The sequence below is a fragment of the Physeter macrocephalus genome, chromosome 18, assembly GCF_002837175.3.
Source record: "Physeter macrocephalus isolate SW-GA chromosome 18, ASM283717v5, whole genome shotgun sequence".
Taxonomy (NCBI): domain Eukaryota; kingdom Metazoa; phylum Chordata; class Mammalia; order Artiodactyla; family Physeteridae; genus Physeter; species Physeter macrocephalus.
This window is the reverse complement of record NC_041231.1, coordinates 69,619,864-69,638,152: the sequence shown is the minus strand read 5'-3', so window position 1 is coordinate 69,638,152 and position 18,289 is coordinate 69,619,864. Positions and strand designations below refer to the sequence as shown.

At 38.1% G+C, this 18,289-nt stretch overlaps 1 protein-coding gene and 1 pseudogene across 2 annotated transcripts in view; one reads left to right on the top strand and one right to left on the bottom strand.

Annotated features, from left to right (window-relative positions):
* ILRUN (inflammation and lipid regulator with UBA-like and NBR1-like domains) overlaps positions 1-18,289 on the top strand; it is a 113,217-nt gene that overhangs the window by 64,818 nt on the left and 30,110 nt on the right. The gene's annotated exons all lie outside the window — the stretch shown is intronic.
* On the bottom strand, positions 15,168-15,361 carry LOC112064310 (40S ribosomal protein S29-like; annotated as a pseudogene).

Sequence of the window (18,289 nt, the reverse complement as noted above, 5' to 3'; positions counted from 1 at the left end):
GCAAGCGGGGGCTGCTCTTCGTTGCGGTGCGTGGGCTTCTCATTGTGGTGGCTTCTCTTTTTTTTTTTTTTTTGGCGGTACAAGGGCCTCTCACTGTTGTGGCGTCTCCCGTTGCAGAGCGCAGGCTCCGGACGCGCAGGCTCAGCGGCCATGACTCACGGGCCCAGCCGCTCCGCGGCATATGGGATCTTCCCGGACCGGGGCACGAACCTGTGTCCCCTGCATTGGCAGGCGGATTCTCAACCACTGCGCCACCAGGGAAGCCCCTGGCTTCTCGTTGCGGAGCGCGGGCTCAGTAGTTGTGGCTCATGGGCTCAAGAGCCCAGGCTCAGTAATTGTGGTGCACGGGCTTAGTTGCTCTGCGGCATGTGGGATCTTCCCGGACCAGGGCGCGAACCCATGTCCCCTGCATTGGCAGGCAGATTCTTCACCACTGTGCCACTAGGGAAGCCCTTCAGTTTATTTTTATAGTTATAGATCTGTTCAGGTTATGTTTCATCTTGGGTGACTTTGCGTAATTTCAAGGAATTGTTCCTTTTCACTAAATCATTGAATTTGTGTGTAGAATTGTTTGTACTATACTTTATTATCATTCTAATGTTTTATGTGTCTGTAGTGATAACCCTGTCTTATTCTTGATATTTTGTGTCTCCTCTCTTTTTCTTTAATAATCTTGATAGATTTCTTAACTTTAAGAAAACCAGCTTTGGGTTTCATTGGTTTCATTGATTTTCCTCTGTTTTTCTGTTTTCAGTTACATGGATTGCTGCTCTTTTTATTTATTATTATTATTTTTTGGCTGCATTGGGTCTTCATTGCTGTGCGTGGGCTTTCTCTAGTTGCGGCGAGTGGGGCTACTCTTTGTTGCGGTGCGCGGGCTTCTCATTGTGGTGGCTTCTCTTGTTGCAGAGCACGGGCCCTAGATCACAGGCTCAGTAGTTGTGGCGCACAGGCTTAGTTGCTCTGCGGCATGTGGGATCTTCCCAGACCATGGCTCAAACCCGTGTCGCTGAATTGGCAGGCGGATTCTTAACCACTGCACCACCAGGGAAGTCCCTGGATTTCTGCTCTTAATTTTATTATTTCCCTCCTTCTGCTTGACTTGGGTTTATTTTTTTCTTTTTCTAGTGTCTTAAGATGGAAGCTTGGGGTCATTGATTTGAGACCTTTCTTTTATAATGTAGGTATTTAATGTTATTCTCTTAGTCTGTTTGGGCTGCCGTAATAAACTACTATAGACTGGGTGGCTTGTAAACAACAGAAATTTATTTCTTACATTTCTGGAGACTGGGAAGTCTAAAATAGAGATGCTGGCAGATTCAGTGTCTGTTGAGGGCTAGTCTTCTACTCATAAGGTGGCCTTCTTGCTGTATCCTTTCTGGGATGTTTTTTAATAAGGATGCTAATGCCATTCATGAGGGCTCTACCCTCAGGACCTAATCACCTCTCAGAGGCCCAACTTCGAAATACACTCACATTGGGGATTAAGTTTCAAAATAAAAATTTTGTGGGGGGAGGATACAAATGTTTAGTCTATAACAACTGTAAATTTCCCTCAGAGTGCTGCTTTTAGCTGCCTACCATAACTTTCGAAATACTGTATTTTCACTTTCATTCAGTTCAAAGTATTTCCTAATTTCCCTTGAGACTTCCTGTTTGACCCATGGATTTTATTGAAGTATGTAGTTAAGTTTCCAAATGTTTGGTAATTTTTCTGTTATCTTGTTTGATCATTTCTAGTTTAATTCTATTATGTTAAGAGAGCATACTTTGTATGATTTCAATTCTTTTAAATTTGTTAAGGTGTTTATGACCCAGGAGATACACCCAAGAGATATTGTCTAGCTTGGTGAGTATTTCATGTGTACCTCGAAAGGATGTGTATTTTGCTATTGTTGGGTGGAGTGTTGTATAAATGTCAGTTAGATGTAGTTGGTTGATGCTGTTGTTCAATTTCTCTATATCTGTATAGATTTTTATTGGGGGGATCAACTAGTTGTATCTATTACTGAGAAAAGAGTGTTGAAGTCTCCAACTTCAGTTTTGGACTTGTCTGTTTCTCCTTTCAGTTCTGTCAGTTTTGGGTTCATGTATTTTGAAGCTTTGTCATTAAGTGCATACACATTTAGGATTATGTCTTCAAGGTGCGTGACCCATTTATTATTGTGTAATGTCCCTCATTGTCACTGGTAATTTTCTTCACTCTGAAGTCTGATATTAATATAGCCACTCTGGCTTTCTTTGACTAGTGTTTGCATGCTTTATCTTTTCCTAGCCTTTTAACTTTCAGCCTACCTGTATTATTATATTTGGAGTTTCTTATAGACAGCATATAGTTAGGCTATTTTTTTTTCCTTTCTGACAGTCTCTTCTAATTGGTGTGTTTAGACTATTCACATTTACTGTAGGTATTGATATATTTGAATTTAGTTCAACCATTTTATTATTTGAGGACTTTTAAATCAATTACATCACTAAACTTATTTGTGATTAAATGCTTTAAAAAATGTATTTGTCCTGATAATAAAAGAAATATATGACCTAGAAGATACAGAAAATATAAAGAAAAAAACATTTATTCTGAAATACAGATATAGACACTGTTAGTGTATGTATCCATATATTAAAAGTGTAAAAAATTTTATTTTTCAAATTTGGTATTGTGCTACATATAATTGTGTAACCTACTTTTTTCCTACTCAATAATATTTTAGAACCTTCCCCCTACTATTCCAAAATGTTGTAGATTCTTTCTTTTTCAGTTGAGATAAAATTCACATAACAAGTTAACCACTTAAAAGCGTACAATTCATCGGCATTTAGTACATTCACAGAATTGTGCAGCCATCATCTGTTTAGTTCCAACACATTTTTATTACCCCAAAAGGAAACTCCATACCCATTAAGCAGTCACTCCTCATTCATAGAGCCCCTGGTGACCACTAATGTACTTTTTGTCTCTATGGATTAATAATTCTTTTTGCTGTGTTGGGGCAAGGTATATAAATAGTGATCAAAAAATAAAATATATTAGACAGCCATCTCAAAAACAGAATCTGGGCTGCTTACTAAGAATGAACAAACCATAATTTACTTGGCTCACTTACAGTTAAATTCTTAAATATGCTTCTGTATTAAAGAAGGACAGTAGAGTAGCAGCGTGAACCTTGAAGTCATACCATCTGGATTTGACTTCTAGTTCAACAGTGCAGTAGCAGTGTGACCTTTAGGAAGTTATTTTTCAATGACTCAGTTTCTTCACCTGTAAAATAAGGAAAACAGTACTCACCTCATAGGGTTTTGAGGGAATTTGAGGAGTTAATGCATGTAAAATCTTTTAGAACAGCACCTGGCAAGGTAAGCAATGAATAGGTGTTAGATGCTGCAGCTGCTACTGCTTCTTGTTTTTTTTTTCTTTTTATATATAAATTTATTTATTTTTGGCTGCATTGGGTCTTCATTGCTGCACACGGGCTTTCTCTAGTTGCAGCGTGCAGGGGCTTCTCATTGCGGTGGCTTCTCTTGTTGCGGAGCATGGGCTCTAGGCACTTGGGCATCAGTAGTTGTGGCTCGTGGGCTCTAGGACGCAGGCTCAGTATTTGTGGCACGCTCCACGGCATGCGGGATCTTCCCGGACCAGGGCTCGAACCCACGTCCCCTGCATTGGCTGGTGGATTCTCAACCACTGCGCCACCAGGGAAGCCCCTTCTTCTTGCTATTAAAAGATATGACTATATTGTGAAACCTTATGTGGTAATCCTTCCTCAACTGTTAACTTGTCTTGTAAGGACTCTCTTAGTAAAGATTCCTTAAGGTTTTTCCATGTCAGATATTTCAGTGATCTCTTGACCTGGTGGCATCTTCAGGGTGGAGTAAAAGATTCCAGCTCATAAAACGAGAAAGGTGTTAAACATGTGGAATACCCAAGGCAGAAGAATATGCAGCTTAATGTGCACTGAAAATTATGCAGAGAATTAAAATTTACCAGAGCAGAAACCACCAGTGGAAACCTGTGGGAACCAGTACTGGGGTAGAAAAACCAGAACTGTAATTGACAAATTGCTGGAGGCTCAGTGTGGACAAGCCTGAGAGATGAAGACTCTAGGAGTGTCCCCACACTTTCGTGAGTTTTACCTCAAGAATCTCTACCAGGTTTTCCCAGTGAATATTGGAGAAAAAAAATCTAATTCTTCTGGCAGGGAAGGGGGAAAGTAACCGTTTTGAAATTACTCAGAATATTGTGTTTTTCTTAAGGCCTGCCCTCAGGAGAAATTATTTTACCAGAGCCTTACCTGCTGTGGGTTTATCAGAGCCTAACTGACCTAGAGGAAGGGAAATACCCAGCTCCAGTCCCCTTGGCCATCCTGTCCCATAAATGGGGAAGAAAACTGAGAAGCACTGATGAAGTTCATAGTCCAGGGGCACAGGCTCACCAAAAGACTGAGGCCTAATCATAGGACTGCAGAATGCTTCCCCTCCCACTACACCTAAAAGGCTCTTTTTTTTTTTTTTTTTTTTTTTTTTTTTCGGTATGCGGGCCTCTCACTGTTGTGGCCTCTCCCATTGCGGAGCACAGGCTCCGGACGCACAGGCTCAGTGGCCATGGCTCACGGGCCCAGCCGCTCCATGGCATGTGGGATCCTCCCAGACCGGGGCACGAACCCGTGTCCCCTGCATCGGCAGGCGGACTCTCAACCACTGCGCCACCAGGGAAGCCCTGCAGTTCCTTTTACACAGTATATTCATGTACACCTTTCAACAGAAAAGGAAAAGACAAAAAACACAGTTTGAAGAGACTGAACAAGCATCAGAACCAGAGTCAGACATGACAGGAGTGTTAGAATTATCAGACCAGGGATTTTTTAAATCTGTGGTTAATATGCTAAAGATTTTAATGGAAAAAGTAGACAACATGCAAGAACAGATGGATAATGTAAGCAGAAAGGTAGAAATTCTAAGAAAACAAAACAAAACAAAAAAGCCAGAGATCAAAAACTGTAACAGAAATGAAGAATGCCTTTGATGGGCTCATTAGTACACTGGACCCAGCTGAGAAAAGAATTTCTGAGCTTGAGGATATGTCAGTAGAAACTTTCAAAACTAAAAAGCAAAGAGAAAAAAGACTGGGAAAAGAAATGGAAAAGACTACCCAAGAACTGTGGGACAACTACAAAAGATGTAGCATATGCATAATTGGAATACCAGAAGGAGAAGAAAGAAAGGAACAGAAGAAATATTTAAAGTAATAATGACTGAAAATTTTCCTAAATTAAAATCACACCAAACCAGAGATCTAGGAAGCTAAGAGAACACCAAGGAAGATAAATGCCCAAAAAACTACACATAGGTAAATCATATTCATAATGCAGAAAATCAACGATAAAGAAAAAATCTTGAAAGAAGCCAGAGGAGAAAAACAGTTTACTGATAGAGAAACAAAAAAGTTATATATGACTTCTCTTCAGCAGTCATGTAAGGAAGCAGAGAGTGAAGTGAAATATTTAAAATACTGAGGGGAAAAAAAAAACCTCCCAGCCTAGGATTTGGTACTTTGCAAAGTTATCCTTCAAAAGTTGAGGAGAAATAATTTCTCAGACAAACCAAAATTAAGGGAATTTGTTGCCAGTAGTCTCCCCTTGCATAAAATGTGAAAGAAAGTTCTTCAGAGAGAAGGGAAACTGTAGGTCACAAACTCAGATCTATGCAAAGAAAACACATTGGAGAATGAGTAAGTAAAGGTAGGATTAGAAGTCTTATTGTTTTAAAAGTTTCTTGTTTAAAAATACTTTATTATTTATTTATTTAATATGGCTGCACTGGGTTTTAGTTGCGGCACATGGGATCTTCGTTGCCGCATGCAAGATTTTTATTGCATCATGCGGGATCTTTAGTTGCGTCATGCAGAATCTGGTTCCCTGATCAGGGATGGAACCCGGGCCCCCTGCACTGGGAGTGTGGAGTCTTAACCACTGGACCACCAGGGAAGTCCCTATTTTTCTTTTTCTTAATTGATCTAATATAACAATTTGTTCAAAATAATGACAACAGTGTAATCAATTATGTATGCTTGTGTTCAGTTATATGTGTTTGTGTGTATCTGTGTGTATGCATACATATATACATATGTGTGTGTGTGTATGTGCATATATGAATAAGTGAAATGAATGACAGTAGTGATACAAGGGACAAGAGGGAGAGATTAGGAGTATTTTGCTATTATATGATACCTGCACTATCCGTGAAGTGGGTAGTGTCATTTATGATTTCACTTGGATTAGTTGTAAATGTACATTTCAAACTGACAACCTCATTAAAAGAAAAAATACTAATTGTTATGCTAAGAAAGGAGAGAAAATGGAATCATGTAAAATGCTCAATTAAAATCTAAAAGGCAGAAAAACAGTAGAAGAGAAAAATCAGAACAAAGAACAAGAGCAACAAATAGAAAACAGTAACAAATATGGTAGATATTAATCCCGCTATATCAATAACCACTTTTAAACCTCAGTAGTCTAGATGTACAAATGAAAGAGATTGTCAGAATGGATCACAAAACAAGACCCAACTCTACATTGTTTTCAAGAAAATTCTAATATAAATGTACATATACATTAAGAATAAAGGGATGGAGAAAGATGTACTGTGCTAACGCTAATCCAAAGAAAGCAGAAGTAGCTATATTCAGTCAGAGCAGACTTCAGACCAAAGAAAATTATCAGGGATAAAGAGGCATAGTATATAATGATAAAGGGGTTAGTACTCCAGGAAGACATAAGAATTCTTAATGTATATGTGTCTAACAACAGGATATCAAACTCTGTGAGGCAAAACTGATAGAACTGAAAGGAGAAATAGACGAAGTCTCCACTATTTTAGTTGGATACTTCAACATTTCGTTATCAGAAATGGACAGACCCAGCAGGCAGAAAACCATAAGGACATAGTTGAGCTCAACACCACCATCATTATGCTGGATATAATTGACATTTGCAGACTACTTCATCCAACAGTAGCAGAATACACATTCTTCTGAAGCTCACATGAAACTTTTCACCAAGGTAAACCAGATTCTGGGCCATAAAACACCTTAACAAACTTAAAAGAATAGAAGTTATACAATGTATCCTCTCACACCACAATGGAATTAAACTAGAAAGCAACAACAGAAAGATTGCAGAAAAATCCCCACATTTCTGAATAACATGGATCAAAGAAGAAATCTCAAAAGAAATCTAGAAATACTTTGAACTAAATGAAAATGAGAATAACACCTATCAGAATTGTGAAATGCAGCTAAAGCAGTGCTCATAGGGGAATTTATAGCATTGAATACATATGTTAGAAAAAAAGAAAAACTTAAAATCTATAAGCTTCCACTTTAGGAAACTAGAAAAATAAGAGCAAATTAAATCAGAAGAAAAATATAGATTAGAACAGAAGGCAGTGAAATTGCAAATAGAAAATCAATAGAGAAAATCAGTAAAACCTAAAACTGGTGTTTTGAAAAGATTGATTTAAGTCAGTAACCTCTGGCCAGGCTAAGAAAAAAAGGGAGAAGATACAAATTACTAAAATCAGAAATGAAAGAGAGAACATCACTACAGATCCCATGCACGTTCAACGGATAATAAAGGAATATTATGAGCAAGTCATGTTGGCAACAAACAGATGTAATGCCCATAAATTTGATAACTTAGGTGTAATGGACCAGTTTTTTGAAAGGTGCAATCTGCCAGAGCTCACCCAAGAAGAAATAAACAATCTGTATAGGCCATATCTATTAAAGAAATTGAACCAACAATTAATAACCTTACAAAACAGAAAGTGCCAGGCTCAGATGCGTTCACTGGTGAATTCTACCGGACATTTAAGGAAGAAATTTTACCACTACTCTGGAATCTCTTCCAGAAGAGTGAAGCAGAAAGAATACTTTCTGACTCATTCTGTGAGGCCAGCATTACCCTAATGCCAAAATCAGACAGACAGTACAAGGAAAGAAAATCATAGACCATTATCTCTTATGAACATAAATGCAAAAATCATCAACAAAATATTAGATCAAATCCAACAATGTGTAAGAAGAATAACATACGCTATGACCAAATGAGATTTATCCCAGACATGCAAGCCTGGTTCAGCATTCAAAAATCAATTAATATAACCCATTATATCAACAGGCTAAGAAGAAAAGTCACATGTTCATATCAATAGATACAGAAAAACCATTCGTTAAAATCCAACACCTATTTGTGATTAAACTCCCAGGAAACTAGGAAGAAAGGAGAGGATCTCTCTCTACTTGATAAAGACTATTTACAAAAAATCTTCAGCTAATATCATACCTAATGATGAGAAATTAGAAGTTTTCTGCTCAGATCAGAAGTGAGGCAAAGGAAAATCCACTGCTTTTCAACATTGTACTGGAAGTCCTAGCTAGTACAATAAGACAATTAAAGGAAATACAAAATATTCAGATTGGGAAGGAGGAAATAAAACCGTCTTTTTTTTTGCAGATGGCAAAATTTGAAAGAATCAACAACAAAAAAAGTCCTGGAACTAATAAGCAACTATAACAAGGTTACAGGATACAAGATTGATTTACAAAAATTAAACGCTTTCCTATAAACCAGCATGAACACGTTGAATTTGAAATTAAAAACACATTACCATTTATGTTTTTATCCCCCCAAAATAAAGTACTTAAGTGTAAAGCTATCCAAGTGTGAACAAGATCTATATGAGGAAAACAACAAAATTCTGATGAAAAGAATCTGAGAAGAACTAAGTAAGTGAAGAGATATTTCATGTTCATGGATAGGAAGACTCAGTATTTTCAAGATATTAGTTCTTCCCAGCTTGATGTGCAGATTGAACACAGTCCCAAACAAAATCCCAGCAAGTTATTGTGTGGAAATCAACAAACTGATTCTAAATTGTATACAGAAAGGCAAAAGACCCAGCATAGCCAATTCAGCAATGGAGAAGAAGAAAGTTAGAGAATGGACACTCTCTGACTTCAAGACTTCCTATAAAGTAACCAAGATATTGTGGTAATGGTGAAAGAATAAACGAATAGATAATTGGAACAGAAGAGAGAGCCCAGAAATGGACTGACACAAATATAGTCAACTGATCTTTGACAAAGGAGCAAAGACAATACACTGGAGAAAAGATATTCTTTTCAACAAATGGTGCCGGATCAAGTAGACATCTACATGTAAAAAAATGAATCTACACACAGGTCTTACATCGTTCACAAATTTAACTCAAAATGGATTATAAATCTAAACATAAAATGCAAAACTGTAAAACTCCTAGAAGATAATATAGGCAAAAACCTAGATGATCTTGGGTACGGCCATGACTTTTTTTGGTTGTGCCTCACAGCTCATCAGACCGGAGCTCTCGGCAGTGAAAGTATGGAGTCCTAACCATCGGACTGCCAGGGAATTTCCCATGACTTTTTTTTTTAACTGAAGTATAGTTGATTTACAATATTGTGTTTCAGGTGTGCAGCAGAGTGAATTGATTATAGGCAATGACTTTTTTTTTTTTTTTTTTTTTTTGCGGTACGCGGGCCTCTCACTGCTATGGCCTCTCCCGTCGCGGAGCATAGGCTCCGGATGCGCAGACTCAGCGGCCATGGCTCACAGGCCCAGCCGCTCCGCGGCATGTGGGATCCTCCCGGACTGGGGCACGAACCTGTGTCCCCTGCATCGGCAGGCGGACTCTCAACCACTGCACCACCAGGGAAGCCCGGCAATGACATTTTAAATACAACACCAAAGGGGCATGATCTAAAGAAAGAATTGATAAGCTGGAGTTCATTAAAATTAAAAACTTATGCTCTGTGAAAGACAGTGTCAAGAGAATGAGAAGACAGGCCACAGACTGGGAGAAAACATTTGTAAAACACACATTGGATAAAGGACTATTATCCAAAATATACAGAAAGCTCTTAAAACTCAATAATAAGAAAACAACTCAAAAAACAAGCAAAAAAGAGTTGAACTGACATCTCACTGAAGAAGATATACAGGTGCGAATAAGCATATAAAAAGATGTTCAACATTATGTCATTAGAGAGTTGCAGATTAAAATAAGTTACCACTACCTACCTGTTAGAATGGCTAAAATCTGGAACACTGACAATGCCAAATGCTGGCAAGGATGTGGAGCAAGAGAAACTCTCATTTATTGCTGGTGAGAATGCAAAGTGGTACAGTCACTTTGTTAGGCAGTTTGGCAGTTTCTTACACAACTAAAATATTCTTACCATATTTATAGCAGTTATATTCATAATTGTCAAAACTTGGAAGCAATCAAAACATCCTTCAGTAGGTGAATGGATAAATAAACTTTGGTACATCTAGACAGTGGAATACTATCCAGCATGAAAAAGAAATGAGCTTTCACTTCATGAAAAGATACAGAACACCCTTAAGTGCATATTTCTGTGTGAAAGAAACCAATCTGGAAAGGCTACATACTGTATGATTCCAACTTTATAACATTTTGGAAAAGGCAAAACTGTGGAAACAGTGGTTGCCAGGGGCTAGGGGAGGGAGGGGTGAATAGGCAGAGCACAGAGGATTTTTAGGGCAGTGAAACTATTCTGTGATACTGTAGTGGTGGAAACATGTCATTATACATTTATTAAAACCCATAGAATGTGCAACACAAGAGTGAACTCTGACATAAACTATGGACTTTGGGTGATAATGATGTGTCTGTGTAGATTCATCAGTTGTAACAAATACACCACTTTAATGTGGGATATTGATAGTAAAGGAGATTTTATGTATGTGGAGGCAGAGAGTATATTCTCAATTTTGCTGTGAACCTACATCTTCTTCTAAAAATAAAGTCTTAAAAATAATGAAGTCAAAAAAAATAAGTCTATTAAAACTTATTTTCAATAATAAAAAATAGTAAACATTAGGAAATAATAACTTTCTAGGTCAAATGGTGTCTGAAGGGGCTTTCCGAGATATGCAGTATTTTAACTAAAAAGATTCAGATTGGTGACAGGGTATCACATTTCCAGATTGCAGTAAATAAGCATAAACTCTGGTTGAGCATGACTAATGCAGTTTGGCATGAGTTGAGGGTTCTGTGTGCAAAAGAGTGGGAGGTAGATTGAAGGTGATGGTACTCTGAAGAATATTTACACCCACAGGTCATCTGGAAGAGAGATGAGTAGCAGAGTGTCATGGCCCAGACTAAAAGGCCCAATGCACTGTACCTCTGCTGTGAGAGGGTGGCGAGGGTGGTGCCCTTTGTAGGATTGGGAAGTCCCGATGGCTATGAGTGAGTCCCAAGACCCCATGTGTGTGGATGCTGTTACTTCAGTCTAGGGATGAATAGTCATTCGTTCCCTCAAAGCTCTGTGCCCAGATTCAAGCCAGGAAAATTTTTGGGCTGTTAATAAGGGCCTGCAGTGGAAATGAAGAGGAAGGGATACTTAGGAAGATTGGGTAGGATGAAAGAGATGAAGAAAGTGAAAAATGAGAAAAATGAAAGGAGAATGAAGAAACATTTAAGAAGTTCTGCTTTATCTCTGTCTGACTCTGACTTGTCAGTGAATGTGACGTCTGTAATGTAGTTCTCTTTGGAGAGAATGTTGAGGGGGAAGGGTATCTATTTTCTTTGTTTTGATAGTTCTCACATTGGTCCATCTAGGATGATGATGTTGACTGCGAGCAGTTTCCCTGAAGCCAGAAACAAAGCCCATCCTCTTTTAGGAGGAGGGGGAAGGGAGAGTTGATGTAGTACTTTATCAGAGATCTCACCAAGGATAACTAATTACCATCAGTAATGCTGTTTTACCCTTTTTGTCCATAATTATGTCAAAGATAGCATTTGAGTTTCTTAAAAAAGACAGATGGGGCTTATGTCTTGTTATTATGCTTTTTAGTATTCAAAACATACATAGTACCTCTGCAGAAAGATCAGAGTCGTAAGTTAAACCTTACTTTAAAGAGCATGTACCAAGAAGAACAGACCTTTTTCTCTCTTTTTTTAATGGAACTACTTAAGGTTGAATTAAGGAAATCAGTTGCTAGTCTAAAGTTTGACTTTCTGGTTCTTGAACTAAATACTTGGAAGTACTTCTTCTATTCAAATATTCTATTTTAAATTACCCTTTGGTAAAAATACTCTAGATATGAAGAAGATCTTCATATCTTGACACACCAAGTGTGTCACAATCAGATTGGTTGAGAAATGCAGCAGAAGTAGTGAAGGAATGAGAATTCCAGCCATTTTTCTCCCTATTTGCATGTAAAATGGACAATATTTAAATGTTAAGCCCTTTTATCCAATGTTACATTTAAGTGCTTTTCAAAGTTAATGCAAAACGATTGTTAAAATGCCAGTTTTAATCTGTATATTTTTTGCCAGTTACATATGTTTGGCTCTTAATGTGCTATAGTTTTGATTCCCTGTGTTACCCTTAAAACATAATTATACTTTGAGATTTAAATTAGCAATTTAAGTTTCTTAAATATACTTTCATGCTATATTTTTTGCAATTGTGCTATCATCCACTCAGTTGTACTTTATTAGTAGGCTATAAAATTTCAAATTACTAAGATGTTAATATTTCCATCTTTTCTGCCAGGAATAGTTGTCTCCATAAGTACTCTCTCTTTCCTGGTTGGTGGAACACTCAAAACTGACCAGGGGTGGGGGGAAAGTGCTGCCTGATGTTATAGATAAGTACTAGTTCAGGAGTTAATAGATATGACCTCTGGTTTTGATTCTGCCACATAATATATTAGTGATTGACCTCGAGCAGCTAATTTAAAGTTACTGGGCCTCAGGGTTTTGTTTGTTTGAATTGTGGTGAAATACACATAACAATTTACCATCTTAACCATTTTTAAGTATACAGGTCAGTGGCATTAAGCTCGTTCACATTGTTATACAGCCATCATCACCATCTATCTCCAGAACGCTTGCAAAACTGAAACTCTGTACCTATTAAATAATGACTCCTCTTCTCCCTCTCCCTCCAGCCCCTGACAGCCACCATTCTACTTCCTGTCTCTGAATTTGACTATCTGGGTACCTCATATAAGTGGTATCACACAGTTTTTGTGCTTTTGTGACTGGCTTTTATTTCAGTTCATGTTAAAGGTTCATCCAAGTTGTAACATGGCTGAGAATTTTCCAACTTTACAAGACTGAATAATCCATTGTATGTATATCCCACAGTTTTAAAATCATTTATCTATCAATGTACACTTCGATTGCTTCTACCTTTTGTATTATGAATAATGCTGTTATGAAAACAGGTATACAAATATCTCTTTGAAACTTTGCTTTTATTTTTTATTTATTTATTTTTTTTGCGGTATGCAGGCCTCTCACTGCAGTGGCCTCCCGTTGCGGAGCACAGGCTCCGGACGCGCAGGCTCAGCGGCCATGGTTCACGGGCCCAGCCTCCAGTTTTAATCTGTATATTTTTTGCCAGTTACATATGTTTGGCTCTTAATGTGCTATAGTTTTGATTCCCTGTGTTACCCTTAAAACATAATTATACTTTGAGATTTAAATTAGCAATTTAAGTTTCTTAAATATACTTTCATGCTATATTTTTTGCAATTGTGCTATCATCCACTCAGTTGTACTTTATTAGTAGGCTATAAAATTTCAAATTACTAAGATGTTAATATTTCCATCTTTTCTGCCAGGAATAGTTGTCTCCATAAGTACTCTCTCTTTCCTGGTTGGTGGAACACTCAAAACTGACCAGGGGTGGGGGGAAAGTGCTGCCTGATGTTATAGATAAGTACTAGTTCAGGAGTTAATAGATATGACCTCTGGTTTTGATTCTGCCACATAATATATTAGTGATTGACCTCGAGCAGCTAATTTAAAGTTACTGGGCCTCAGGGTTTTGTTTGTTTGAATTGTGGTGAAATACACATAACAATTTACCATCTTAACCATTTTTAAGTATACAGGTCAGTGGCATTAAGCTCGTTCACATTGTTATACAGCCATCATCACCATCTATCTCCAGAACGCTTGCAAAACTGAAACTCTGTACCTATTAAATAATGACTCCTCTTCTCCCTCTCCCTCCAGCCCCTGACAGCCACCATTCTACTTCCTGTCTCTGAATTTGACTATCTGGGTACCTCATATAAGTGGTATCACACAGTTTTTGTGCTTTTGTGACTGGCTTTTATTTCAGTTCATGTTAAAGGTTCATCCAAGTTGTAACATGGCTGAGAATTTTCCAACTTTACAAGACTGAATAATCCATTGTATGTATATCCCACAGTTTTAAAATCATTTATCTATCAATGTACACTTCGATTGCTTCTACCTTTTGTATTATGAATAATGCTGTTATGAAAACAGGTATACAAATATCTCTTTGAAACTTTGCTTTTATTTTTTATTTATTTATTTTTTTTGCGGTATGCAGGCCTCTCACTGCAGTGGCCTCCCGTTGCGGAGCACAGGCTCCGGACGCGCAGGCTCAGCGGCCATGGTTCACGGGCCCAGCCTCTCCGCGGCACGTTGGATCCTCCTGGACCGGGGCACGAACCCATGTCGCCTGCATCGGCAGGCGGACTCTCAACCACTGCACCACCAGGGAAGCCCTGAAACTCTGCTTTTAGTTCTTTTGGGTATATACCTAGAAATGGGATTGCTGGACCATATGGCAATTCTATTTTTAATTTTTTAAGGAAATGCCATACTGGTTTCCATAGTGGCTGTACCATTTTACCCTCCCACCAGTGTGCAAGAGTTCCAGTTTCTCCACATCCTTGCCCAGACTTGTTATTTTCTGTTTTTTTGACAGTAGCCATGCTAATGAGTGTGAGGTAGTATCTCATTATGGTTTTGATTTGTAGTTCCCTAATGATGAGTGATATCGAGCATCTTTACCTGTGCTTTTAGGTCCTTCAATTTGTTCAAGTCCTTTGCCCATTTTTCCCTCCAGCGTGAATACTTTTATATAACTGAGGGCACATAAGCCACATAATTTTGAAGATGAACCATTGAGAAGATAATAGTAAATTTTTAAAAGGAGATTTCTATAGTCAGTTGACTATTCCATTCACATTAAAACTCTCAAAATTGAAAAGGGTTTTTGTTTTTGTATTAATGTACAAAGAGCTAGCATTGTTTCTGTGGTAGATGTCCTGGATGACCCATTCAAGAAGTTGGCTTAGTCCAACTTAATGAAGCCTATATCCTTCGTGTACTGTTGGAAACACTGGTGGTACATATTGAGGCTGTACTTTTGGATCGGACTGTGCAGGTTTGAGCAGATGCAGCAAGAGCAAGAACCCTGGCCTGATTTTCTTGGATGGCTCCATTAGAGCTGCTGGTGACCCATCTTGCTTTCTCGTATGCAGCGAGGCAAAAGGCCCTTTGCCCATTTTAAAACCAGGCTATTAGTTTTATTTTGTAGGAGTTCTTTATATATTTTGGATATTTGCCCATTATCAGATATTGATTTGTAAATATTTTCTCCATTCTGGTGTTTGCCTTTGCACTCTGTTGATTGTGTCCTTTGAAGCACAAAAATTTTAATTTTGATGTAGTCCAGTTTATCTTTTTTCTTTGGTTGCCTGTGCTTTTGGAGTCAAATCCAAGAAATCATTTCCAAATCCAGTGTCATGAAGCTTTCCTTCTGTTTTCTTCTCAGAGGTTTAGATCATACGTTTAGATCTTTGATCCATTTTGAGTTAATTTTTGTATATGGTGTAAGGTAAGGATCCAAATTCATTCTTTTGCATGTAGATATCCAGTTTTCTCAACACCATTTGTTGAAAAGACTTCCCTTCCCCATTGAATACTCTTAGTATTCTTGTCAAAAATCATTTGATCATAAATGTGAGGGTTTATTTTTGAGCTCTCCATTCTATTCCATGGTCTATATGTCTGTCTTTCTGCCAATACCACACTATTTTGATTACTGTAGTTTTGTAGTAAGTTTTGAAATCAAAAAGTATGAGACCTCTAACTTTGTACTTCTTTTTCAAAATTATTTGGCTCTTAGTGATGCTGAGATCAATCAAAGGGTTCAAGTGGTGACAGCTTGATCCCTCCAAAGGTCTTCCCCATCAACCAACCTTTTGTCTAATGGTTTTCTTCATTGATTATTGCCTGAATCATTTCAATTAGGGATTACAAAGTGGCAATTTTTTCCCACATATATTATCTAGAGTAGTTTTGGGTGGAGGAAACTTTTATTTATCAACAATGACTTATTTTCCTGAAATTCAGTTTTACAAATAAGGCTAGATTAAATGCTTAATTCTTTACCTTTAATTGCCAGTGTTTTAGAGTAAGGGTTTGGTGCTTTACTTACTTTCAGTGAAACTAGTTAATGAAGAGGAGGATTAAAGATTATATTCCCTTTTTATAGGTATCATAAACTCTCAGATTTTATATAGGAAACCTGTTTTACTGTCATTGGTAGAGTCCTCCAGCGATAGTTAGACATAGGCAATCATCAGACATTACTCTTAGCATTGAAACTGACTTCCAACAGTGCAACACATTAAACATTTTTTTTTTTTTTTTTTTTTTTTTTGCGGTACACGGGCCTCTCACTGTTGTGGCCTGTCCCTTTGCGGAGCACAGGCTCCAGACGCGCAGGCTCAGCGGCCATGGCTCACGGGCCCAGCCGCTCCGTGGCATGTGGGATCTTCCCAGACTGGGGCACGAACCCGTGTCCCCTGCATCGGCAGGCGGACTCTCAACCACTGCGCCACCAAGGAAGCCCTAAACATTATTTTTTTAATGTCACACTGCTAAGTACTTCTGCATAAATAATTTTCTTTTTTTAAAAAATAATTTTCTATTTATTGAGCACCTATCCTGTGTCAATCACCATCCTAGGAAAATTATTTTTAATCTCCAATTCTTACTCTTGTCCCCCTTTGACCTAGTGTGTTGGGTTTTTTTTTCTTGAGTATGTAGAACATTGCTATGATCCTAAGTCTCAATTTAGGAATGATATATTTAGAAAGGTCTCCCTCCCATTCTGTCCCCTTCAGATAGTGCCTTCTTCCTCCTATAGGTGCTCATTTTTATTTATTCATTTATAGATTATCCATTCAGTGTTGCATTTTGTTTTGTTTTGCAGACACCAGCAAATGTATATAAATGTGTCCTTTTTCTTACAAAGAAGTGTCATAACTATAGATATTGATCTGCATCTTACTTTTTTTCACTTCATAATTATATTCTAGAGATCACTGTAGAAATATTCCTTTTTATGGCTGTGGTGTATCCCCTCAGGTAGATATGTCTTCATTTTTCTAGCTTATTCCCCACTGATGGACATTTGAGTTATTTTAAACTTCTTCCAATATAAAATAAAAAAATTTTAAAAAATCCTTTGGAGATGTAATATTGGCACACATTATTGTTTTACATGCCTTGAAACAACTATAGATTGGATTGATTAAAAAAAATTTCTTGCTTTTACATATAATGTAATATTATTAATTTTCCTCCTCCAGCTTCTTCCCCATTTCTCTGCTCTCTTTCATAGCAGAAGTCCTTCAAACATTTAGTATCAGTAATGGCTATCTCTACCTTCTGTTTCCTAGTCGCACGAATTTTTTCCATTCAGGCTTCTGTCCCTATCACTCCACTAAAACTGCTGCTCTTTTCAAAATCACCAGTGACCTGCATGATACTACATCCAGTGCTTTGTTCTCAGTTTTCAACTTACTTGATTTATTAGCTGCATTGGACCCACTTAATAACTCTGTTTTCCTTGAAACTCTTTTGTCATTAGGCTTCTAGAATACTATATACTCCTGGTTTTTCTTTATTCTTGGGGCTGCTCCTTCTCTTTCTTTTTTTGACCTCCTTATCATTGAATTCACTCCTCTTTCCTTCTGTTATCAGCTGGTGGGGAGGGCAGTTGTACAGGAAGGGAAGACTGGTAGGAAGGGGTGGAGTCTCTGCTTCTAGGAGTTGAGGCTGGGAGGGGGAAGAGAGGAAGGCGTCTGGGTTCAGAGATCACCTGAAACAAGCCTGTAGTCTGACAAAACCAGATAGACCTAAGTGGTGAGGGAAGGCACTCCAGGTGACCTGTGGGATGCTGTGCGGTAAGAGGGAGGAGGGAAGCAGCTTGTGTAAGGTTGGGTTCCTGCTGAAGGATTCTGAGGAGGCTCTAGGGAAGTGGGATCAATTTTGGATTGGCTGCTGTTTCTGAGGCAGGACTAGAAGTGAGGATTAATTAGGGCTTGGGTGTTATCGTGGGTGGCAGTTGGGTATCCTTAGTAATAGATGACTGTAACAA